Here is a 27877-nt window from a genome sequence, read left to right on the forward strand (position 1 = left end):
GGTTCTGTGACACAAATGTTGTGCGACACTCGCGCGCTTCGGCAATTACATTCTGCATAGCAGGCGGTATCGTGAGTGACCCAGTTCAAGGTAATTTTGTTTAGTGAAAACTTGCATTTATGCTTTTCTTACGTTAAAGCAATAAAGGAACATTAGTGCACTTATTTTGATAATGACGTTATAGGCGGATTTTTTGGAATGATGTATAGAATTAAGTTGAGGAAATAAGTAAAGTTTGAAAAGTTAACATGAGCCTTTTAGTTTCAGTCATAATGCTCACTCTGATAGTGATGCTATATTCGTTATAAAGTTGTTATTAGGACAAAATGTCGCATAACCATGGAAACCAACTGAAACCATGTGTTTGTATGGTTATTTTTATATATTTTAAGCCCTTAAACTCTCCCACACTGTTGACACTATTAGAGCCCTCTAGACATGAAATAACACCCTTTAGTCAAAAGTTTAAACTGTGCTCCATGATAAGACAGAGATGACAGTTCTTTCTCACAATTAAAAGAATGCAAACATATCTTCCTTTTCAAAGAATGCGTGTCAGGAGCAGAGAATGTCAGAGAGAGAGAGAGAGTGCGAGAGAAAAGCAAACAAACAAAAAATCAATACGTGCTTGTGGGCTTTTAAGTATGCCGAAGCACCGCGATAAAACCGCTTTTTTTAGAGGAGCGCCCGTATCCTTTAGGCAAATAACCTCTGTGCGAACAGCTCCTCTGCTCACACCCCCTCCATCAGGCGCAGAGAGGGTGAGAGAGACAGAGAAAAGCAAACAATCAAGCACCGCTCGGGAAGCATATCATATATCATTGAGGAGTTTTATTTAATACGTAATACGTGCTCTGATTGAGTAGCTTCTAAGCCATCCGCCAATAGCGTCCCTTGTATGAAATCAACTGGGCAAACAAACTGAGGAAGCATGTACCATAAATTAAAACACCCATTGTCCGCAGAAATCCGTGAACCAGCGAAAAATCTGTGATATATATTTAGATATGCTTACATTTAAAATCAGCGATGGAGTGAAGCCGCGAAAGTCGAAGCGCGATATAGCGAGGGATCACTGTAATAATAAATCGTAGTAATAGTAATAAGTATGTATAGAAATCTAAATTATCAGTCTAATTTTAGTTGCAGGGCCTCCTGTGATTTCAGTGCTGTCCGTCGAAACATCGTCCCAACCCAAGGGGTTTCAGTTGTCCTCGTCACCGCCACAGTCCACAATAAAATCCTGATGCCAGGACGGAGGATGTCTTTGGGAAGGATCAGCAGGTGAGGCTGTTGGCTCTGGAGATGCCAAATGGATTGGTGGGATGTCAGTGACTTCTGCCGCCTTCTGTGTTTGAAAGGTGCAAGCTGGTCTTGATGGAGCACCATTAACTTCTTCCTTTCGGGTATCCTGACCTTATACACTACTTCAGAGAGTCTTTCCAGGACAGTACCTGGACCTTCCCAATGGCTGGCAAGCTTTGAGCACAATCCCTTTTTGCGGCAGGGGTTAAAAAACCCACACTGGTCTCCAGGAGCAAAAGGTTGCCCCAGACAACGATGGTCATGATCTCCTTTCTGGCGATGCCCCGACTTCATTCTGTTGGCTACTAGAAAGTTTGTGGGCTGTCTCCAACCTGTCCCAGAGCTGGATCAGATACTCCAGACCAGGTACACCAGGAATCTTTACTTCAGGTGGTCACCCAAAGACGAGGTCAACTGGAGTATGGTGCTCCCCGGGAATGCTGCACCCATTTGTGATATAAGATGCTGTTGTGTAGTGCAGGGCTGTTAGGCTGAGACCTGTAGCCTTTTGCCGCAGTACTCATCAGTGACAGTTCTCTGTGATCTGGTGTGCTTCCAGACACAACCCATTGTCAAACCTTTGAAAGCACTGAATCTGCAGCTTGTGCTCTGCCTACTTCAGCCAAGTACAGTGTTACCAGTGTGGCTCCTTTGGCAGGCCAGAGACAAGAGGCAGTGGTCAAAAGTGGTTCACCTCCTTCGGGCCGTTAGCAGTGGTGGCAGTCAGTTGCTACACATGGGTGGTGAGACAGAGTGCTGGAGTTGGCATGTTGGCTCCCAGCTCTGTGCTGCAGTTGAAAATCAAACCCTTTTAGCTTCTCAAGCCACCTAGCCATTTGGCCCTCAGGTTCTTTGAAACTTAGTAGCCAGGTCAAAGAAGCATGGTCAGTGTGTAACAAGAACCTTGTACCATAGAAACAAGGCTTTTCATTTAATTTATGTTACAGGGAACTGGCCATTCTCAAACAGTAGCAACCTTGGCAAAATCCGTGGTTACTCCATTGGGCCCCACAATGTGGCCAAGGAGCTGAACATTTTGTTGGAGCAAGTGACTCTTTTTAGGGTGCAGACACAAACCAGCTTATTGAATGGCCAAGAATACCTGTCTCAGATTCCGGATGGCCCCCTCAAATGTTGGGGAGTGGACAAGAAGGTCATCCAGGTAGATGACACACTTGCTTCAGGGTATGCCAGCAAGGGCCCTCTCCATTAGGTGCTCAAAGGTGGAGGAGATTTTGCACAAGCCAACTGACATTACTTTGAATAGCCACAGCCCCTCACCCAAGGAGTATGCTGCTTTTGGCCTAGACTCTGGTGACCGTTTCAACTGCCAGTACCCACTTATCATTTCATGGCAATGTGATCAAGTGTATTGTCAATGTGTGGAAATGGGTAGGAGTCCTTCCTGGTCACATTATTTAGTTGCTTGTAGTCCACACAGAAGCGCTAACTGCCATCTTTTTTTCCTGGCCTAATACCACTGGTGCTGTCCATAGACTTTCCAGCTTCCACCATTCTTTGTAGTTTCTGGGCTGCCATCATGTTTGGCAAAAGGCAGGTGACGTGGGTGGAGCTTGATTGGTGCTGCATCACCTGTGTCAATCATGTGCTGTACCAAATTGGAGTGGCCACAGTCTTTGTCCTCCACAGCGAAGGTGTCGGTAAATTCCTGGAGCAGCTCATCAACTAGTAGCTATTCGCAGAGCTCCAGCCCAGTCTTGCTGCGACTACGGAGTTCTTAGATGGTGGGATGACAGCCTGGAGAGGTTCTGGTTCTCAATAACACAGTGGTCTGTAGTTGGCAGGCATTTTCGGGTCTTGGCTTTGACTGCTCATTTGGCAGAACTATAGCTGGCTACAGTCGGCTGGCTTCTGAAGCTGCTGGTGAGGACTGGCAGACTGCTCAATGTCTGCCATCAATGATCAGAACTTGAAGTTGGTGGCACTGCAGCAGGCTGCACACCCCTCCTTCTCCTGTCCTAGGCAGTTTCTTTGCATCATCCTTTTCCTGTCCTGTCTTTCCTTTCACACACTAGCAATTCTGCTTCAAGCTTAAAAAATAATGCAATATGACTGATTTTTTAATTATCAATTTGCTTGACTTATCTTATTTGCTTACAATTCTAATTTATGCTTAATCTAACGTTTCAGAAGCTTTTAATTACTTTTATGTCTATTTATGCTAATATATAAATTTTTCTCTTCCAGAGTGGTAGCTGTGAGCAGTGCCAGGGGCAGTTGGTGGTGACTGGATGGTTAAGCATGTTTTGTCAACTTGCTGTCTTCCATGCCATAGTTGAGTAAAGTGTCCTTTACAGGCATTTTAGCAGGCTTCTATTGTAATGAGAATGAGGCCTAGTGTGTCCCCAAGGCACCCAACATGCTGTATAGTGAGGGGACTAGCAAATGGAGATGGCGTTCTCCTCAATATATCATCAATTGAAAGTTTCCCAACGTTGCGGTGCTTGTTTCTGTAGTATTCCGGCAGTCACAGGACTTACTGTGTCTTCTTCTCACACAACACCATCATCTGGTAGTCTTTTTCCCATTGGGCTCTACCATTTGAACAGAGGCCTCTGGTGTATAAAGCCCATCCTCAACTGCACACTAATCGCACTGCAACGTAACGTCAACTTGACAGCTGAAGGGCGTCTCTCTAGCATTTACTCTTAGAATGTCACCTTCACATTCACCTTTGGAGACAGCCTGGTGGAGCTAGTGAAGAGCAGAGAGACATACTTGAAGGCAGAGCTTCTAAGACGTGCAGTAAAGCGTACAGCACTAATTCATCTTGAGCTGAGGCAGGAAAAGTAGAGAATCTGAAATGGGCATAATGGCTAATATCTGCTGCAAAGGCCCCAATGGTCTCCTTGTCCTTGCGGCAGCAAGTCAGTAGCCTGTTTTGCATCTCTTCACTAACAAAACGATGGCCAAAGAGCTGCTGTAGAGCAGTGGTGAGGTACTTGAGGTTTTCACATTCAACAGGTCCAAATTCCACTAGCAATTCACGAGCATGATCATCCAGTGCCAAAGTGAGATGTACTGCCACCTCTTCAGAATCCCATTTGTTGTGCCGGGCTGCCAGCTAGAACTGATTGAAGTAGGGTTACCATGGAGCAGTGCCATCATAGTGGCCCACATTCACATTAGGGAGTTCTGGAGTGTTGCCAGTTGCCTGAGTTGGTCCTGAGAAGAACAGTGCCAGACGCAGCTTCGCTCCCACTGAATTTGGATTTTGCTTCCAGTCTAGCCAATATTTTTGCCTCAGAGGTCTCTTCACCTTGCCTCTGTCACCAGTATTGTGCTTTCTTGCTTAAATCGTCCATTTCAGTGTCAGTTGTTTCAAAAAGATCATCCCACTCCTAACACCAGTGTGACAAACAGACACATTCATTTTTTCAAGTAAACACTTTTTCTTTACTGTTTTCCTAATACTGGTAATGTTATAATACAATCACTACAGATGGCAATATTTAAATTGTCCTTTCTTTAGTTCCGATACCAGAAGTCATACACAAGGCAACATGAGTCAGTGGTGGTTGGCAAACTCAATCCTTTAGACTTCAATAAAACACTCTTATTGCCAAAAGCTATAAACCAACATTAAATATAACTGTTTGAAACCCATCATGAAAGAAATCACAATTAACAGTCTAATTTTAGGTGCATCGCCGCAGAGCCTCCTGAGATGTCAGTGCCGTCTGTCACTACATCATTATATTTTTTTATACAATATGTATAATATATACCTGTATATAGACAAAATCATCTGAATTAGCGTAAGCTGCCTTAATCGCGGTGTTCATAAGAAATGTAATGATTTACTTTATGAGACAGAAGTACATACAGTAATAAACATGAATGGTTGTGTCATATATTTGAAATAGTAAAACGTGTGCCTTAATTTAAATGTTTAAAGTCTAAATATTCTGGATAGTAACATAAATTTTTCATTATTCACTCTCTGTTTCTCTCTCCACTAATAAAAGATCAAAAGTGACATATTTGTAATCGTTGACCTTGAAACGATACCCAACATGCATATGTTTGAAATTTGTTATTTTTAAACTTGTGGGAGAGATTGCTGGCACCACTGGCAAATAATCGAATATCAAAATATAATTTTTGTGAACAAACCTCAAAATAACATAAAAAGACACTCCACATGCTGTATCACCAGTCTCTACTTTTTTTTTTTGTACTAAAAAGGAGTAACTTTAACCCTTTCATGTCTCATTAGAGGGTGCACCACTTGGGTTGTTTATGTAGCTTGCACTACTTTAAGTCCTTCTGATCATTTTTGCTGAAGACACCAATCGGTCTACTCTTTATCATAAAGGTGTACAGTAATTCCCTTCACAAAATACAGTCCAAAATGGCCTAAAAGAGATGGGGAGAAACCCCAAAATATTTGACATCTTTCATAACTGGTAATCAAGACAAGTCAAACAGTGGGGGTTTTCTTGTACCAATGTGGACAAAAAAGTGAAGTGATTTCAAAGCATTATTAAGTATGTCTTATGAATATAAATGTAAATAAATGCTGGAAATGTAAACATTGTAAGCTACATTGTACTGTATTTTTTATTTCTTGTTATATACATTTTATTTTTTAATGTGGAATTCATCTTTTTCCTCTTTACTTCCCACAGTCCTGTGGGTTCAATGTGCCTAATAGAGTTTCTTCATATAGCTTGGTTTAACACCTCCTCCTCGTCAAATTGTTTTCCTTAAAATCCTATACTACTTAATCCACTCGCCTTTATTTCAGCCCCCCTGTTTAATGATTAATATACAAGATGTTATTTTTATTTACTAATTTTATATACAAAAACTAACATATCCTTATATATAATTTGATACTATTTGTATGTATGGTGTTCGCATCAATACCTCGACTCAGTACAAGTTAGAACCATGCAATGGGACTCTGCCTCTGTAGTTAGAACATAAGGTGGCACACGCGGACGCAGTATTGCATGATTGGCTAAGAATATTCGAACGCTTCAGTGACGCCGCTGGATGGCCGAGCATAGTAAGTCGGTGTTGGTTCGAGCAGATAACAGTAAGTTTGGTTGGTTTTTGGAACGTTCGTTTGGTGGGGCGTACTTTCCAGGACTAACATTGTCGACTGACTTAAACTCTTCGACAGCTCCAGAACCATAAGTAACTTAGAACATATCGGCATTTGTACGTCAATCTATCTTTGGGTAGTTTGGTTTTGGCATCTGTCCTTCTGACATCTATTGGCAAACTAAGTAATAACGGCTGGGTATTAACAGCGGTCATTGTTTAAATTTTAGCCGATCTCAGATGTAAAATGACCACGGCAACATAATTATTACTCCGACTCTGATTAGAGTCGTGAAATACGGTTTGTTTTGAAAATTTGTTTGCCAGAAAAAATCAAATGAGGTGTGTCGAACTGTCAAGTTCACGTGTCGCAAACCTGTTTAAACAGGAAGCTCTTCATTACATCGGTCAAAAAGGTCTATTTTAAGCACAAATCAGTGCCATGATAACAAAATCCTTTCAAGGACTTAAAAAAACAAATAATTATTTGCAGAGAAAATATGGATTTCACAAACGCAGAATTTGTAGCCCGATTCGATCGGGCTCCCAGTCGTTAGTACTTTAATAATATAGTTAAACAGCCTTCGTTTTATTTTATATTTACTGTTCAAAAAATCAATTACTCTGTAAAAATATTTCTGCACCATTTCAAATAATAAATGCACAATATAATTTTACTCCTTTTAGTTATAATTTTTTTTTAGTTTTTTTTTTTATAATTTTCTTTTTAGATAAGATACAAATATATAGAATTTTTAAACTGTATGTAATGCAGTAAAATTAATGAAATAACTATTAAATCTCTATTATACAAAAAAAAAAAAAACTTGCAACAAGACTTTTTCCCGGGGACGAGACGTGATCTTTCAAAGATAGATCTATTGAAGAGAGACACTTTCACTTCCCGTGAGACTGACAAGTCACATAATACTTGCAACCTTCAGATGCAAGTCCCGTGATACACATGCAGAGCAGGTTAGAGATAATGGAAGTAGGAAATTCAAAAGTCTCCAAAAATGAGAGAAAAGATCGCATTAGCGCAAACAATATAAAAATATTACTCGAGGAAACAGCGAAAAGAGATTGAATATTCAGGTGCTGTACAGGCTTTTAAACATTCGAAGCTTTGCATGAAATGCAGATCACGCGGCATGCAGCAGCAGCAGCAAGCCAACAGCTTCTCAAGCAAAGAGGAGGTGAAAAAAAACACCTGTAATTTTTTTCCTAAGGTATCGCTGTTTAAGATAGGTGTCAGAGGAGCGGCCTCGTCACCTTGGGGTGTGCTCAGCCACGCTCTTCTCAACGGATCCTACCGCTCGCAGAGGGGAGGGAGGGGTAGGCGAGCGAAATGCAGATCATGCGTGAGGGCAGCAGCAGCACATCAGCAGCTGCTTGAGCAAAGAGGAGTTAAAATATATTTCCCATTGTATCACCGTTTAAGAGGGGTTTCAGAGAGGTGGCCGTTGGCAGGGGGGAAAAGGGGTTGGCGAGCGAAGCCCACTAGTTTTTAAAAAAATCTGTATGTTGATGTAGCACAATATTTTCACTCTTTCTGTTCCCTTTTCCAATAATACATGATCTAATTACTCTGATGGATTTAGGACATATTTCCTTTCTTTTATATAGTAACAAAAGTATAGCGTCGAACATGAAATTGACTTTAACTTGCAGCTCTCCTCCAGTTAAAGTATTGCAGGCATTTAAACTTTCTTTTTTGGTGGTTTTTGGGTTTTGCTGCTATTGCCATCATTATCAGTTTAATTATCAAAGATTCACAATGATAAAAAATGAAATATAAACTAGTACTATCTTGATACAATGGCGAAAGTCAAACATTACCTGTTAACAGTTGTGGGGGTGTCTTAATTTCAAAGGTGAGCTGTATGGAGATGATCTATGTATCTGTAAACTGCTCATTTTTACAAACAGTGCTGTCAGATTGTGGGATTTATCCACTTTTGTGGTATTTTATGCGGTATCCATTTGACACCAAGACGTTGTTTTCAGTCTCTATTGTTTTTATTTTTAAAGCCACACATGGATGTTACAGTTCCTTTTACATACCAAGACTTTAGGCATCCCAGAGATGGTTTGACTGGGATGCAGTGTTTAGAATGTCAAAACCATGATGGTCCTGGGAAAACTGGGATAATTGGTCTCCTTATGCATAGCAGAAAATTTACCGATCAGAAACCAAATTTATTTTAGCTTAAGACCTACTTAAGCCAATATATTTATATCTTGAAACATATTAGTTAATGTAAAGCTTGCACAAAAACTGTCAAAGTGTGAAACATTTACCATATTTAATTATTTTTTTTAAATATTAATCACAGCATTTCTGGATGTGTGCAGGGGTTTATTACCTTTGTAATTTGTTGCCTGTCTCCTACAATATTGAATTATACTGTATATTGTTTTATTAAAAAAGATCAGATTATAGCAGTCAGAATAGAGTAGTTTATAGTAGTTGGTAAAATGCTTCAAAGTATTGGAGAGATTGTCTTCATGTGGATTTGGCTCCTAAACAGCAACAACCACAGCATTTATTTATATAGCACATTTTCATACAAATAATGTAGCTCGAAGTACTTTACATGATGAAGAAAGAGAAAAAAGACAAAATAAATAATTAAAATTAGGGAACACTAATTAAAATAGAATAAAAATAAGGTCAGATGGCCAGGGAGGACAGAAAAAACAACAAAAAAAACTCCACACGGCTGGAGAAAAAATTAAATCTGCAGGAGTTCCAGTCTATGAGACCACCCAGCCCCCTTTAGACATTCTACCTAACATAAATTACATCCGTTAGCCCTCATTGTATTTAGGTTTCTCATGGAAGAATTTGATTATGACGGTTATGTGGACTTCTGGCCTTTAATCCATCAAAGTATTAAAAAGTACAGAAGAGAAAGTAGGGGTTAGTACTGATTTTGGAGCCACCAGGAATGATAATTAATTGAATACATGTTAAAGTAATATGTTTTCAGCAGTGTTGTAAAGTGCCCCACTGTATTTGCCTGGCAAATTCCTATTGGCAAGCTATTCCAGATTTTAGGTGCATAACAGCAGAAGGCCGCCTCACCACTTCTTTTAAGTTTAGCTCTTGGAATTCTAAGTGGACACTCATTTGAAGATCTAAGGTTATGATTTGGAGTGTAAGGTATAAGACATTCCGAAATATAAGATGGAGTGAAATTATTTAATGCTTTGTAAACCATAAGCAGTGTTTTAAAGTCAATTCTAAATGACACAGGTAACCAATGTAGTGACATCAAAACTGGGGTGCTCTTTTCTGAGTTAAGATTCTATCAGCTGCATTCTGCACTAGTTACAATTGATTGATGTCTTTTTTTGGTAGTCCTGAGAGGACTAAAGAAGGTCGCATACACCTAACAAACTCTGGCTTGCTATATGAATGCCTGAACTCCACAGAGGAATTACTGACTATTTCATCCATAATTGCTATGTAGTTTGTCATGATTTTGAGGAAACAAGTAAAGCAATTTCCCTGAAGGGCTAAAATATTTTTTATTGTTAAATTTAACTGTTGAGGTACATGGCAACTGCAGGTGAAGAGTCAATCCCTTACTTTGTAAATTTTAGATTTTTGTGCAATAAAGCACAACAGAAAATGGATGATTGATGCAAAAGAGGATTCCATGCTACAAAGAATTCAGGCAATGCCTGAAAACTTCAGTGGAACTACATCTAGTGGATGGCTAATAGAGTTACCAGATTTAAAAGTTTAATATACTTCAGAAGCCCTTAAAGAACAGAATAGAATATCATAAATGTCAACATCCACAACTGTTTCAAGATACTTATTATTTAGGAACCAGTCTGTGAGATGTGCTTTTCGTACATAAATGGATTTTGTTAGCCTTGCAACTGATCTGACTTCAGTTGGACAAGGGTTGATATAAAGGTCCTGAGAGCCTGACCTATTATGAGAAACACCAGAAAAACAAAACGCATTTTATTTTTTAGCATAATCCATGTTAACACTAATACTCTTTTTATAATGTTCAATAAGCTTTTCTGTGCCAATCAAATAAAACATTTCTCCTGATTGTGTGACCACTTTTTTGTAGCTGACATTACATCAGGAACTCATGGTAGTTACACAAGTCAAGGGGCCATACTCACATCACAATGTATAAAAACTAAACTTGCCGTAAAGCCACGCACTTTCTCATGGCAGGAAACCCCTACCCAATGCATATGCACATTTCAGCTCGGTTTTGCAAACTTGCAGCACCCAGCATCAAAGCAGTGCTTTTGTTTCTGTGTGTGCTACCTTTTTTCAGATTCACAGCGGGAATTATCAAATGTATCGTAATTAACTGCATAACGTTTACAATTTAATTCACATGATTGTAATTATTCTGTAACAATATAATGGTGCCAGGAATGAACAAACTATTCCAAATACCATAGCTGCGTTAGCATTGTTACTCTCAGTGCACCACTCAGAGTATTTTAACCCATTGTATTTGTGTGTGGAATCATAGCTGCATAGCAGCTGATCATGAAAATGATATCAAGTATAAACTTACTATGCTAAAATGTTCAGAGAGCTGTAGTATCATGAATGTAATTAGTTTGTGTGGGGGTCAGTGCCTGCGCGCTCCTGTCTACAAAAGAGAAAGCCCGTTTAAGAGGCACATAGTGATTAATGACTAGGTTGGGGAATACATGCTACTTTGCTTATGATGGGATTTGAGAAACTCTAGTAAATTAAACATTGATTTTAAGATGAAGTTTACAACGTTCTGCTTTCATGACAAAATAAACTATGAGATTTAAGTGGAAGTTTTGAGATTAAAGTCTACATTTCAACCTTTTTTTCCCCTAATTTTTTTTTCTTTTCTCTGTCCTATAATACCCTTCCATATGACACTCTGACGGTGGGTTACAACTTGCCTTTTCACCTCGACTTTGACATCTGGCCACTAATTTTTTTTTATTTCAGGCACTCTGCAACTTTCTGAACTTGAACTTTCGAGTATCGCCGCCACGCTGTATCACTCCATTACTTTAATTTTGTTGCTAATAACACTGCTTAAGCCAACAAATAGTATGTTTTTCCTTGTCTCAACTTTGCATACCCCTTTGTCTTTTCACAAAATGCTGAACATAACAGGCTTTTTATGTTAATTTGAGGCATATTTCTGGGAGGAGTCGGGTGGGGCAACAGGCATGTGCACAAGCATTTCCTTTCACACTTACACATGGTTGTTTGCATCTTAATTTTTTTGTGCATGCACACATTTCAGTTTTTGTCCGTATGCCCTGTTTAAGTGTGAATTCTACACACGCCGTTATACATGAGGCCCTAGTTCTGGAGAGCAGGGTGGATGTGGCATTTCTTGATATCCAAAGTTTTGCAGAACAGTCATGACATGTGAGTGAGGTATTGTTGTGAAGTAGATAGTGGATTAGTGACAGCTTTCTTGACTGACTGCATCAAAGCCAAAGGAGATCAGAATAATATTAACTGATTATGTTGGGATTTGAGGCATTCAATCAATATCAGCTAAATTCTGTTTATTAAAAAATATGCATGTGATATATTGCCAGAATTGGTTTAGGTTGAGAAAGAGGATTTCTGGAGTGAGTTGGATGAAGTGGTGGAGAGTGTACCCAAGGGAAAGAGAGTGGTGATTGGAGAAAATGTCAATGTACATATTGGTGAACAGAACAGAGGGGGTGAGGAGGTGATGTGTAGGTATGGTGTCAAAGAGAGGAATGAAGAAGGTCGGATGGTAGTGGGTCTTGCGAAAAGGATGAACAAAGATGTGGTGAATACATATTTTAAGAAGAGTGAGGAAACACAGGGTGACATACAAGAGTGAAGGAATATGCACACAGGTAGATTATATCCTATGCAGAAGGGTCAGCCTAAAGGAGATTGGAGACTGCAAAGTGGTGGCAGGGGAAAGCATTGTTAGGCATCATAGGATGGTGGTCTGTAGGATGACCCTTTGATATCAAGAACAGGAGGAGAGTGAGGGCAGAGCTACAGAAGACTGTAAGGTGGAGTTCAGGGAGAAGGTAAGACTGGCAATGGGTGGCAGTGAAGAGTTACCAGATAGCTGGGTAACTACAGCAGACATGGTAAGGGATACAGAAGGGTGCTTGGTGTGATATCTGGACAGAGGAAGGAGGACAACAAAACAAAAAAATCGGGAAGTACAGCAGAGTGTACAAACAAAGAGGTTGGCAAAGAAGAAGTGGGATAGTCTGAGAAATACAGAAATTAGACAGGAGTACAAGGAGATAAGGTATAAGGTGAAGAGAGAGGTGGCAAAGGCTGAAAAAAAGGTATATGATGAGTTGTTTGAGAGGTTGGACACTAAGGAGGGAGAAAAGGACCGGTACTGATTGGCTAGACAGAGGGACTGACCTGGGAAAGATGTACAGCATGTTAGAGTGATATATAGATAGGTAAATAAAGGATAAAGAAGGAAACATACTCACAAGAGAGGAGAGTGTGTTGAGCAGATGAAAAGAGCACTTTGAGCGCCTGATGAATGAAGAAAATGAGAGACAGAGAAAGTTGGATGATGTGGAGATAGTGAGTTAGGAAGTTTACTGGATTAGCAAGGAGATCTATCTGTGAAGAGGATGAAGAATTGGAAGGCTGTTGGTCCAGATGAAATACCTGTGGAAGCATGAAGGTTTTCAGGAGAGATGGCAATAGAGTTTTTATCCAGATTACTTAATGCAATCTTGCAAAGTAAGAGGATGCCTAAGGAGTGGAGAAGAATTCTACTGGTTCTGAATTTTAAGAATAAGGGGGATGTGCAAAGCTGTAGTAACTACAGAGGGATAAATTGATGAGCACAGTGTGAACTTATGGAATGGGATATTGGTAGCTTGGTTAAGAAGAAAGCTGATGATTAGAGAGGAACAGTATGGTTTCATGCTGGTAAAGAGCACTACAGACGTAATGTTTGTTCTAAGGGTGTTGATGGAGAAGTATAGAAAAGGAGAGAAGGAGTTGCATTGTGTCTTTGTGGACTTAGAGAAAGCATATGACAGAGTGCCTAGAGAGGAGTTTTGGTATTGTATGAGGAAGTCTGGAGTGGCAGAGAAGTATGTAAGAGTGGTACAGGATAAGTATGAGGGAAGTATGACAGTGGTGAGGTCTGAGGTAGGAGTGGGATGCATTCAAGGTATAGGAGGGATTACATCAGGAATCCGCTCTGAGCCTTTTCTTATTTGCAATGGTGATGGACAGGTGGACTATGATGTTTGCGGATGACATTGTGATCTGTAGTGAGAGTAAGTAGCAGGTCGATGAGACCCTGGAGAGGTGGAGATATGCTGTAGAGAGGAGAGGAATGAAGGTCAGCAGGAACAAGACATAATACATGTGTGTGAATAAGACTAAAAGGTCAGAGGAATGGTGAGGATGCAGGGAATAGACTTGGCGAAGGTGGAAGAATTTAAATGCCTGGGATCAATATATTACAGATTAACAGGGAGTTTGGAAGAGATGTGAAAAAAGAGAGTGCAGGCAGGGTACAGTGGGTGGAGAATGGTGTCAGGACTGATTTGTGACAGACGGATATCAGCAAGAGTGAAAGGGAAGGCCTACAGGACAGGTTGGAGATGGTGGCACTGACCAAAAAACAGGAGACCGAGCTGGAGGTAGCAGAGTTAAAGATGTTAAGATTTGCGTTGGGTGTGACGAGGATGGACAGGATTAGAAATTAGTACATTAGAGGGTCAGTTCAGGTTGGACCATTGGGAGACAAAATCAGAGAGGTGAGATTGAGTTGGTTTGGACATGTGCAGAGAAGAGATGCTAGGTATATTGGGAAAAGGATGTTAAGGATGGAGCTGCCAGGTTAAAGGAAAAGAGGAAGGCCTAAGAGAAGGTTTATGGATGTGGTGAGAGAGGACATCCAGGTGGTGGGTGTGATAGAGCAAGATGCAGAGGACAGGAAGATATGGAAACAGATGATCCTCTGTGGCAACCCCTAACAGAAGCAGCCCAACGATGAAGAAGATTGTCAGCGTTGGTTTGCATCTTGATTTTTTATGTTTTGATGAATCAACATTTTTCCATAGATTTGGCTGTTGTTTGGACTCTGGCTCATAGTGGTGCATTAATGTTTTATCCACAGTCCTTAAATTTCTCCTCTGTCTGAATTTATTAGCTTGAGATTCTCCTTGGAATATGGGATATGATGATTCTTCATCACATGAGTAACATTCTTTTCTGCAGATGTTCCTTATCTTTATTTTTTCATTTCCTATTCTGTCTGCTATACCACACACTGTTACTTCTCAATTTTTGATTACGAATCTCTCCATAGTGACAACATACTGATCTGTTATTGATGTCCAAGGTAATTCATACTTTGAGTTATCTTAAATAGACATCATAACATGACTGGATTCTGTAGCCCATGATATTCACTTTGGCATATGAAGGGGAATGGTTCATATACTTGCCGACTAGAATGAAACTTTGAATATGTATTGTGCTCAAGCATTAGAGTTAAAACATTTTCTTTTTTTTGAGGTTTTCAGCTTCAGAAACTTCAGTAATTCATATAGTTTATGAAACTGGAGCTGTTATAATAATACACGCAGTGATAAATGCTTGTATCATTTTAAGTTCTTTATTAGTATTTTATATATATTTTTTTTCTTATATTTAGAGTTTCACTACAATCAGAGATTTTTAGGAGATTGATTAAGAAAAACAAACACAATCTAGTCATTTAAAGGAGATCTTTTAAATAAGCACTTTATAAATTGTATTGACAAGTCAAGTCTTTTTTGTTAGAAGCTTAGTGGCACTGTCTCACCACTGTCGCTGAACTGAGCATATATATAAAACTTAAGGCTCAGTACACTGCTGTTACACCTGCATGACTGTGCTTATGTTCCTTACTAATTGTTTTCAAAATGTGTATGTGTAATTCATTTTCTTCCTAACAGTTTGTTCCCCAAATCTGTTTTAAAAAATCTTCTATAAAAAGACAATCACTAGACACTATTAATAATGTAAAATAAGAACTTTTTCATTCACATTTGTGTATTTATCCTGTAGCTGCTGCTTCATTCATAGAGTATGAAAAATTAGAACAATCTTAATGTCTGAGAAAAAAAAACTGTGTGAACAAGAGACAGAGATTTATGCAAATTTTCTTAGACAAGTGAACCTGAACCTTTATATAAAATAGACTTTTACCTCTTGAAGATTTTCTCAGTGGATGTCAATACTACTCCACCCTTGCTGAAAAATTCTTGATCATGTCCTGTCTTCCATCTCCGAGTAATCAAATGGCTTGCCAGAACCTCAGAATCTAAATGAAGCTCATTCTTCATGACCTCATCAAACTCCCCTCACCCACAGGTTTTTGATTTGACCTGCTGTTACCTTTCAGTCAAATCTGGAGACCACTCTAATGCCCTGGTCTCCGTCAAATCCTAGCTGGTACCAATGAATTTTGGCCACAGCTTCCTGCAGCTGAGCTTTAGAACAGGGTACACTCAGACAGTTTATACATGATGTCCTCTTTAGAGAAGGAGAATACACTTCTATTGAGGTGGAAGCTTAACACATTCTGAACAGACACATTTCATAGTAGTTCCTTGCATATCCTCACTACCCATTTGGGTCTTTAAGGCCTTTCTATCTGTTTGAGCCAAATGACAGCCTAGCATCATTCTTTAACCAGATGTCCTGAACATGCAGCCTCAAATTAGATGATGCAACACAATGTTGATTAATGAACGTAGCTCAAGGTACTTTAGTACCAGATATGTTTCAAACCTTGGGTTTGAGGGTGGTGTTTGCTGGAACTCATCTATGACTCACATAGAAATCCAGTAAAAGTTCCCCATTTGGATTCACATCAAGCAGATCATTTCTAATAACTGCATAGTCCCCAAGTCAGTAGATGATATCCTTTCCAGCACTGCATTCAATACCTCTAAAAAGGCCAGAGTTTCTGAATAGTTTTGTGCATACTGTAGTCTTCCAGAAGCAAATCCAAATGGTAGGCATCCACCCACCCACAGGGCAACCATAGTTTGAGAAAGAACACCTATGTTCAAAAAGTTTGATTTCAAAGCCAAATCTGCATGCTGAGGTGAATGTGACAGTGCTATATATAACAGGCATTTTTCAGCCTCCCACACAAGTTCTGGCTTCTTCCCTACTAGGAGAGGTAATGTTTCAAGTCCCAAATTTCTTCTGCCAAGGTCTAGCATCCATGGGTCTATACTATTCTTGTTTAACATTGCACCTGACCCTTACCTTTTGCCTTGTGAGGTATGAGCACACATGATCATTCAATGTAACTGTTTTTTGCAGGACTCAACAGGACTACGGGGTCACCCTGGGACAGAGCACTCACCACCAAACAGCACTCCCAAGCTTGGCTGCAGTAGCTGTGTTCTTGGTGATTCTCCAGTTTAATTAGAACATTCATCAGAAATAAACTATGGATTGCTCATCGTCTGGGCCCTCCTTTTAGACACATTTGCCATGTGTTTGTATCCACACAGTATTACTCTAAAGATCGTGGAGTCAACCAGGTCCCCAACCACACAGGTGTCACAATCCTAGGGATGATGTGTGTGTGGAGCGAAAAAAAGTTATCTCTGCTGTCAGGAAATTTTCATGCTAATCTATATTAACCTTGCATTCAGGGCTGCTAGGATGGGCTTTGGAGCCCACAATCCAAAAGAGTATGAGAAAGTGGAATTTAAGTAAATCTCTATTACCAACAGTATGCCACTGTAGGTCTTTTCTTGGTTCATATTCCTGTTGACCATTACAATAGTATGTTCTTTTGGAATAAAATTTGCGAGGTGCCACTCTAGACGTAGTTTATTATTCAAATCATTTGGTCCTGGACTGAATCGGTGACCGCTCACTGTGGTTGAGACAAGTTATAGAATAAACCAAGGAGTGGACATAGAAGTAGCAAAAATAAATGTAGTAGTATGATATGAATATAAATAGTTCAGGTTCAGAGCTATTGTAATTGTTTATATGTTGTTTCTCTTTCAGGGTAGCAAGATAAATTTAAGTCAGTAGACATGTTGCCTTTAATAGAGTCAAATACAAATCAAGGTTACTTTTATTTTAGATTCTTTCTTTTAAATTTAAGTTTGCATTTCTATACTATTTTCCCCAATAATTTTAGTCAATTTAGTTTGTGAAATTGTGATCATTTCTATTTTATTTTTGTGAATTACCTCAATCGTTTTTATCCTAAAAAGACTGTTTCATGAAGATTAAGATAGGGATTGTAGAAATATGCATTTGTGCCCATAAAAAATTGGATTGTAACTATGTCCTTCATCTATTCAAGAAGTGGGCTATTTTCTTTGGCAGTGGTAGGCATTTATTTTAATATTTTATTTTATTTAAATCAAAAAACATTACATACATGCAAGTCAAGTTTAACAAAACTGGTTTTAAACAAATCAACCCCCACCCATGAGAAAGAGAGCTAGCAGAGTAGCACTTTTATAATAGTAAAAATAAATAACAATGGAATAGAAAAGGAGGGGAGAGAATCCTCTTCCTCAATTTAAATGCTTATTCTAAAATGTTGTTTATTAGATCTTGTACAGATCCTGTAAGTGAAAATTTATTTTTTTCCAATTTTAGGTAATATAAAACATCAGTTATCAACTGACTTAAAAGAGGTGAGTTAGGATTCTTCCAGTTGAGCAAGAAGTGGTAGGCATTTAATGCTTCCAATCAAACAGTTCAGTTGCTTTAAAAAAGCACATACTTTACACACCTCCTACACATTCAGTAAATATCTGTGCCAGCATGATGTTTCTCTTTTAGTGCAATAGGTGACCAGACAACAGCTTTCTGCTGAGAAAAAGGTAGCTTTTTGACCAGTGTAATCTGTCATTTTACCTTTGTAGATTTGTGTATTTTTCAGCATGTCATGATCTTTAACCTCTTTATATACTTCTTTATGGAAACAGTTTGATTATGTTTTTAAATTGGTACATTCTTACAAGTTTAGTTCCAACAAATCATACAGCTGCATCAATGATTGCATATCTGCTTCAAAGTACTCCCGGGCAATTCTTTCCCATTTAATATGAATTCTTTGCTGTGGGTCCATGTTCTTTCTAGGCACCTGGTAGCCATCATGCTCGTTAGGCTACATAGCCACATAGTGGAAAAAGAAAGACAGTTAACAGCAGTGTTTCCCTATATATACATAATTATATATATATATATATATATATATATATATATATATATATATATATATATATATATTCACACAGTGGTGTGAAAACTATTTGCCCCTTCCTGATTTCTTATTCTTTTGCATGTTTGTCACACAAAATGTTTCTGATCATCAAACACATTTAACCATTAGTCAAATATAACACAAGTAAACACAAAATGCAGTTTTTAAATGATGGTTTTATTATTTAGGGAGAAAAAATCCAAACCTACATGGCCCTGTGTGAAAAAGTAATTGCCCCCTTGTTAAAAAAATAACCTAACTGTGGTGTATCACACCTGAGTTCAATTTCCGTAGCCACCTCCATTGCCACACCTGTTTCAATCAAGAAATCACTTAAAAAGGAGCTGCCTGACACAGAGAAGTAGACCAAAAGCACCTCAAAAGCTAGACATCATGCCAAGATCCAAAGAAATTCAGGAACAAATGAGAACAGAAGTAATTGAGATCTATCAGTCTGGTAAAGGTTATAAAGCCATTTCTAAAGCTTTGGGACTCCAGCGAACCACAGTGAGAGCCATTATCCACAAATGGCAAAACATGGAACAGTGGTGAACCTTCCCAGGAGTGGCGGCCGACTAAAATTACCCCAAGAGCGCAGAGGCGACTCATCCGAGAGGTCACAAAAGACCCCAGGACAACGTCTAAAGAACTGCAGGCCTCACTTGCCTCAATTAAAGTCAGTGTTCATGACTCCACCATAAGAAAGAGACTGGGCAAAAACGGCCTGCATGGCAGATTTCCAAGACGCAAACCACTGTTAAGCAAAAAGAAAATTAGGGCTCGTCTCAATTTTGCTAAGAAACATCTCAATGATTGCCAAGACTTTTGGGAAAATATCTTGTGGACTGATGAGACAAAAGTTGAACTTTTGGAAGGCAAATGTCCCGTTACATCTGGCGTAAAAGGAACACAGCATTTCAGAAAAAGAACATCATACCAACAGTAAAATATGGTGGTGGTAGTGTGATGGTCTGCGGTTGTTTTGCTGCTTCAGGACCTGGAAGGCTTGCTGTGATAGATGGAACCATGAATTCTACTGTCTACCAAAAAATCCTGAAGGAGAATGTCCGGCCATCTGTTCGTCAACTTAAGCTGAAGCGATCTTGGGTGCTGCAACAGGACAATGACCAAAACACACCAGCAAATCCACCTCTGAATGGCTGAAGAAAACAAAATGAAGACTTTGGAGTGGCCTAGTCAAAGTCCTGACCTGAATCCAATTGAGATGCTATGGCATGACCTTAAAAGGCAGTTCATGCTAGAAAACCCTCAAATAAAGCTGAATTACAACAATTCTGCAAAGATGAGTGGGCCAAAATTCCTCCAGAGTGCTGTAAAAGACTCATTGCAAGTTATCGCAAACGCTTCATTGCAGTTATTGCTGCTAAGGGTGGCCCAACCAGTTATTAGGTTTAGGGGGCAATTACTTTTTCACACAGGGCCATGTAGGTTTGGATTTTTTCTCCCTAAATAATAAAAACCATCATTTAAAAACTGCATTTTGTGTTTACTTGTGTTATATTTGACTAATGGTTAAATGTGTTTGATGATCAGAAACATTTTGTGTGACAAACATGCAATCAGGAAGGGGGCAAATAGTTTTTCACATCACTGTGTATGTGTGTATATATATATATATATATATATATATATACACACACAATACAATAAAATAATACATTTTTATGGATTACAGCACAAAGTTGAAAATGTTTTTATTAATTAGCCATTTGTTTAACTATTAAATCACAAACTATTTATTTATTCACTCATTAATATAACATATATCTTGAATGCTGCCCATGATTAGAAGCTAAATACATAAGAAATGTAATTTTAACATATTAGATTATTAAAACTCAGCAAAATTTGGAATTAAAATTGCTAAAAATGACAACCCTGGTTTTGCATCAGTCTAAAAGTCGAGACACTTTCAAATATGCTTGTCAGCCAAAAACATACTGAATGTCAATTTTTTAAACAAATAATATTTTTCCTCCATTCATTCATTTATTCATTCTCGATTAAATTTACCTAATGCACCATAGCTTAATCCAACAGCATCAGGTGCATGACAAAAATCAAACCAGGCACAAAAAAATTTCTCAAATATACATTTTCTGCTATACTGTCATCAAAACACTTAAACTTTACATAAAATAAAAACAGCATGATTTGTTCAGTATATTAAAGTTGTTAAAAAACTGTCAGCTTGATCGTGAACCTGATTCATTCTAAACCACACCATCAGTGTTGCTCTTGTTTGTGTCCCAAAAACCAGAGAAGCTTCAAAATGAATAACCATGAAACTGTGCGTTAATGACAGGCCATAAAATTGACTAATGGGGTTACTTTAATGTCAATTTTTCAAAGGATTCGCCTATAGGTTTTTCATGCCATGCTTTAATAATTGATTACTAGAAAGACTGTTGGTGTGCCGTCCTTGATTTGCAAGATGTGCTGAAACTTTAAAAAAAAAAAAACTTTTCACTTCCACTATTTTATTTAAGTTAGTTTAAGCATACAGTTTTAATTTCTGTTTGTTTTATTATCACTTTGCTTTTAGTTTTCTGTTTATTTAATTTAACAAAATGTTTATTTGGTTGTTTTAAACTCAAGTTTCTTTAACATTAACTTTAGAAAATGTAATTATCTTTTTGTATTGGAGTAAAACTGCATATTGCTAGACTATTTTTCCATTTTTATATATCATAGTTATGATTTTATATATTTGTCTTTCATTAGACTAACAAGCACACACACATACACACACATATATTTATTTTCACACACCCCTCCCCAGCACCTACCCATTCAGGTTTGTCAGGTATCAGTAGCTATCCTGGTAGTATTTGATGCAGGGCAGGCACAAACCCTGTGGAGGTGCCAGTACATCGCAGAGCATACTCGCAAACCCAATTAAATCATACTGGGGAAATTTAGAGTTCTTCATTATTGTAACATTCAAAAATTGTAATGTGGAATGGTAACTCAAATACAATTAAAGAAAACACAGTAATGGGAAGAACAGGCAACTCTACACAGGAAGTGTTGTGGGGCTAGGATTCAAATGCAGCAGTCTAGAGGCAATAGTGGTAAATACTATGCCACTCCCACCCCACATCTACATGACAACATTAAAAGTGTACCCAGAAAACCATGTGGTCCAACGGTGAATAGCTTAGCAGGTTAATTTATCATGGCTACTTATTTTATTCACGGTGCTGTGCTAAATGAGCATTGCTAGAATATCTGTACCCACTTAGGAGTCAGCAACAGTTTTTACAGAGTATACATTTAGGCATGTTTAAAATTATCTTGATTTGGAGGTTTTAAGTAGATCTATACAACTAATGGCGAGCTAAAGTGGTGTTTTATACATACATGTAGTGTCCTCCATAATGCATGGGACAAAGGCACATTTTTCCTTGATTTACCCCTCTGCTCCACAGTTTAAAAATTACTAATCAAACAATTCAGACATTATTAAAGTGCACATATCAAACTTTCATTTATGGTATTTGCATATATGTTGGCCACACTAGGTAGTAAATACACGTTTTGTATGCATTGCCCCCAAACCTCCCCCCCAATTTTCAGCGCAACATAATGTTAAGAACACAGCAATGGCAGGTCTATTAAAGCCATCACATTTAGTCCTTTATTGTATTTCACTTGAATGCAATGGCTGCTTGAAATGTGTGATTCATAAACATCACCAGATGCTGAATATTTTCTCTGGTTATGTTCTGCCAAGCCTCCAATGCAGCAGCCATCTTCAGCTGTTGCTTGTTTCAGGTGCATGTCCCCTTATGTTTTCTCTCCAGCATATGGAAGCCCTGCTCAATTGGATTTAAAATGGATCACTGGCTTGGCCATTCTAGAATTTTCCATTTTGTTTAGCTTTGAAAAACTCCTGCGTTGCCTTAGCAATATGTTTGGGGTCATTACCTGATTGTAGTATGAAGTGCCATTGAATGAGTTTATAGGCATTTACTGGAACTTGAGAAGATACAATGTTTCTATACACCTCAGAATCAGCTCTTTTAACATCAATGAACATAAGTGGGCTAGTACTTGTGGAGGCCATACATGCCCGAACCATAACACTCCCATCAACATGTTTAACAGATGAGGTAATACAGTATGACTTGGACCTTAGGCAGTTCCTTTTGTCCCAATGCGTTGCTCTCACCATCACTCTGATACAGGTTTATCTTTGTCTCATCTCTACATAACACCTTTTTCCAGAATTCTACTGGCTCGTTAACATACTTTTGTAGAAACTGTTATCTGGCCATCCTAATTTTGTGACAAACTAGTGGTGTGCATCTTACAGTGTGGCCTCTGTACTTCTGTTCATGGTATCTTCTGCAGATAGTACGGTCTGACATCTCCATATCAGCATCTTCAGTTCTGAAGACTGATTCTGATCTGTTGGACAGGTGTTTAGGTCTTTTTCTTTACTATAATGAGAATTCTTCTGTGTTCAGTAGTGGAGGTCATCTTGGCATATTAGTCCCTTTGTGATTACTGAGCTCAGTGTGTTCTTTCTTCTTAATGATATTCCAGACAGTTGATTTAGGTAATCATAAGGTTTTACAAATGTCCTAAATGGTTTTATGGTTGGTTTTCAGCATCATAATGGGGCTTCTTTGACTTTTATTGGCACAGCTCTTGTCTTAATGTTGAACAATGGCAACTACAGACTCCAAACGGTAGAAGCAAGCCTACAGTGAAGGAAATTAAGGAAAGAAACACACCTGGGTCATCACAAAGACCACTGACACCAATTGCCCCAAACGTTATTGTGCTCTGAAATGTGGGCACAATAGAGTATAAAAAGAACTTCTATATTGGTGTGATTTAAACTTGTAAAAGTACCCTTAAGTAAAAGTATGAAAAGTGCACTTTAAGGATCATTGAGTAACACTCAGCTTCAGTTTAGCCCAAATCATTTCAATGGGGACAACAAGTGAATTTGAGATGTTGAAGTGCACTTTGAAAAACACTTGGGAAACCATCCAAACAGTTCTTACCCATTAGGGAACTGAGGATTTCATCATTTAGAGCTGTTCTTACCAAAGTATTTTGACGGAGTACTGAGTTATAGTTGAAGGTAACTTGAATTCACAATAGCACGTTTCAAGCGCTGAAAAGCACTTTCAGTATATTACAAGTGTTACAGCTTGTTTACCAGAAGGAAACTGTTCAAAACAGTACATTTCTGTTAGAATCCTCAATTTCACATGTGATAAACGTAGTTTCAACACATAGAAGTTAAGGATCATTGAGTAACGCTCAGTTTCAATTTAGCCCAATGCGTTTCAATGGGGGAAACAAGTGAATTTGAGATATTAAAGTGCACTTTGAAAAACACTTGGGAAACCATCCAATGAGTTTTTACCCATTAGGGAACTGAGGATTTCATCATTTAGAACTGTTCTTACAACAATATTTTAACGGAGCACTAGTTATAGTTACCCGGCCGGCAGCTACACCTCCAAGACCTGTGGTCTGGATTAATTACTGAGATTGAATCTAATCAAGGCCGTACCTTTAACAAATTAAACTTTTCCCCACAATCGACGGTGTAAATAAGCACAAAAGACAAGCAGATATGTAAACTTAAACTGATATATTGTATTAAATGAAACAGAATAGCAAAACAAATAAATTATATATAAATATCCCTCCACCAAAGCAACAACGTGTCAACAACCTATATGACTATAACAAACCCTCCCTTGCCCTTGTAACATAACAAACAACACAAATAACAAAAATGAATGAGATATGGAAAATAAACGGTTGTGAAGTTGAGTCCGAGTAACAATTGTCCTGAATGCAGATGACTGGTTAACTGATATATGGAGTGTTTGTATTTCCCAGAACAAAATGGAACAGCCTCACTGTGTATCCTCGGCGTGTGGTGGATGATGAAATCCGACCCCGGGGTCTTTTGTGATGATGGTATTGGAGTAAATCTGGCGGAATGAAAAACAAACTGGATGGAAATGCACGATGTGGAATACAGCAGGTACAGATGGTTAGTGGTCGTTCAAAATGAAAGTCTCCTTCTCTCTCCACTCTCTTCTCCCTCTTCGTTCCCTCTTGATTGTTTTTATAGTCCTGTGACGAATGTAATTGATTGATTGAAAACTGGTGTTTTCCAGGTTTGGGGCTGCGGTCTCCTTCCATCATCGGGACGGCATTCACTGACACACACAAACAGCAAATGGAACGATGGAAACAAGACGCACGTGGTACGAACACGAACAACACTATTAATACTATTTAGCCCCGCTATATTTCTCCCCCCAACCTTGGACAAGGGAGGGCCGAAGCACGGCTTGATATTGGCCACATGAATAGTGTCAATCTTGGAGTTAGTGCCGATACCCCTTTGAATTTGGAAATTAACTGGACCGGTTTGTTTCACGATTACTGCTGGACCTAACCATTTAGGTACAAGCTTGGCAGAGAACCGCTTGCTGGCATCCGAGAGGTGGAGGGCTCTAGTCCAGCCAAGTCTCCCGGCTTGAAGTGCGCTTCCTTCCGCAGGGCATTATAAAACCTGGCATGTCTGGACGTCGATTCCACCAACCTCTCTTGGATTCTCCGCCGAAATTCTTCTAATTTTAAAGTGTTATTGTGGAGGGTGATTTGTGAACTAGGGGCTCCGGGTAAGAGTCGGTTGAACGGGCCCTTCAGCTGTCTGCCTAGTGCTACCAAAGCAGGCGTTTCACCTGTGGCTTCATGCACCGCGGTGTTCAGGGCAAATCGGAGCTTGGGGAGCCATTTATCCCAGTCCTGATGGCGTTCTCCCACATAGGAGGCAATCAGTGCTTCAGGGTCCGGTTCACTCATTCAGTCATGTTGGCCTTGGGATGGTATGCTGTAGTAAGATTTTTCACTCCCCAGGCTGTAAAGAGATCATCAAGGACTGAACTCGTGAACTGGGGACCCCTATCTGAGATGATGTTCTTCGGGACCCCAAGCGGGTGAATATCTCATTCTTCAGGGTGGAGCTTACCTTGCTGGCACGGGCATCTGTCAGTGCAAATAGCTCCACCCACTTAAAGAAATAATCCACTACCACCATCAGGACAGTCTTTCGTGAGCTGGTCATCGGGAATGGCCCCATCAAATTGACCCCCAAAGTCTCTCCTGGTCCAACTGCGATAGTCGATTGCAACATCCTTGATGGTTTACCAGGTGGGTTCTTCAGCTGTTTTCACGTGATGGCAAACATCTGTCCAGACCGATGGCCACCACGCCACCCCCAGAATCGTCAGGAGGGTTTTCGTCCGGCCAAGATGACCACCTGAAGGGCTGTAGTGAAAAAGTTCAAAAACTCGGGGATGAGCGCCTCCGGGACCACAAGTTGTTGTTGCAGGCCCCCCAAGGATGATGGAATAGATCTATAAAGAACTCCCTGGAGATCCACAAAGTGTACCTGGTCAGTGCGCTGGTTATCCAGCTCCTTCCGAATATTTTGGCAAAAAGGACTGGAAGCTTGTGCTTGGGCCAGATCATAGAGAGTACTAGGTAGTGATGAAAATACCTTCTTTGCTTCTGCCAAGCACACCATCCCCAAGGACTCTGATGCCCTAGACAGAGTGTCCGGCATGATGTTGCTACAGCCCTTCTGGTACGTCACCTTGAAGGTGAAATTCTGGAGGCACAGCACCCACCTGGTCAGTCGGGAGGATGTCTTCGGGTGATTAAACACCCAGGTCAGACCATGCTGGTCTGTGTACACGTCAAAATCAACCCCTTCTAGAAAATGTTTCCATTTTTCCACGGCCCACACTACTCCTTTTCTGCTGTTGAGCTCGGCGCCGTGCAGCGCTCGTGAAGCATATGCAATGACGCAACCTTCCTTGTCCTTTTTTTGGATGAGCACGGCCCCAAGCCCCAGGTTGCTGGGGTCAGTATGTACTTAAAAAGGGAGCCGTGGATCGGGTTGGGCCAGGACGGGTGGCTTTTGTAGATGTTCTTTCAGTTACTCGACGGCGTCCTGGCATTCCTTAGTCCATTCCCACGGGACATCCTTCTTTCTTAATTGGTTTAAGGGAGCCGCTAGGTCAGCCAGCCGAGGGATGTATTTATGGTACCACCCCATCAATCCCAAGAAACGCTATAAAGATTTTAAGTCTGTGGGCGTGGGGTAGTCTCAGATGGCCGAAATCTTTTCTGGGTCTACAACGACCCCCTCTGCAGACACAATATGCCCGAGGAAATGAATTTGGGGCTGAATGAAGGTACACTTTGTGTTCAGGGTGAGGTGTGCTTGCTGGAGACGATGAAAGATTGTGTCAAAGTCCTGGAGATGCTGTTCTATTGAAGGGGAGCAAATAATAACATCAATGTACACAAAGCAGATTTCCCCCCGATTAACCCCCTCAGCACTTGTTCTATGAGCCGTTGGAAAGTGGCACCAGCGTTCTTTAGGCCAAATGGCATGTTTTTAAATTGGAACAAGCCCTCAGGGGTGATTACAGCCGTCTTCTTTTTACTCCCCTCATCCATCGGCACTTGCCAATAGCCACTGCGGAGGTCCAGTCTACTAAAAACAGCCGCTCCATGCAGTTACTCTAGTATTTTGTGAACCAGGGGCATGGGATATGCGTCCAGATTTGTCTTCGCGTTCACACCCCTGTAGTCCACAAGGAAATGAAAGGTGTCATCTGTTTTCTTCACTAGGACTACTGGGGACGCCCAGGAGGAGAATGATGGTTCAATTATTCCCTCGGCGAGCATTTTGTCTAGATGTTGTTTAATAATATCCCTCTTCAGTGGAGAAACCCGATACGCCCGGTGTCTCACAGGGACTTCATCGGAGGTATGAATCATGTGGGTAACCCCACGTGCGACTCCTAATTTCTCTGTCCATACCCCCGACCACTTCTTCAGGACCGGCCTGACCTCTTTGGGTTGTTCCTCCACTGGGGCAGCCGCCAAGGTTTGATTTTCTCTCCTCACTGCTGCGTAAAAGTTGATTTGCTTCAGACTTAAGTCTTCCCTAGGTTTAAGTACAAAATCGCATACCCCTTCCCCTGGCATTGTATACCCCCTGGGACAGAGATGAATAATCATCTTCATAGCTGTTAAAGAATCCAGCCCAAAGGGTAACGGGATGGACAAGTGCTGGTCATCCAGGACGTAGGTCACCACCACCCAGGTGGTGGACAGTACGCTATACCTCGGGGGGACTCTGCCCAAAGCCTTGT

General features: G+C 39.9%; 1 long non-coding RNA gene across 1 annotated transcript; it reads left to right on the plus strand.

Annotated features, from left to right (window-relative positions):
- The first annotated feature begins 39 nt into the window (after positions 1-39).
- Positions 40-24848, plus strand: LOC120515026. Its single transcript, XR_005630568.1, has 3 exons — positions 40-90; positions 24534-24681; positions 24818-24848. It is a non-coding gene; the product is annotated as an uncharacterized LOC120515026 (long non-coding RNA).
- The last annotated feature ends 3029 nt before the right edge of the window (positions 24849-27877 follow it).

The sequence above is a fragment of the Polypterus senegalus genome, chromosome 14 (assembly GCF_016835505.1).
Source record: "Polypterus senegalus isolate Bchr_013 chromosome 14, ASM1683550v1, whole genome shotgun sequence".
NCBI lineage: Eukaryota > Metazoa > Chordata > Cladistia > Polypteriformes > Polypteridae > Polypterus > Polypterus senegalus.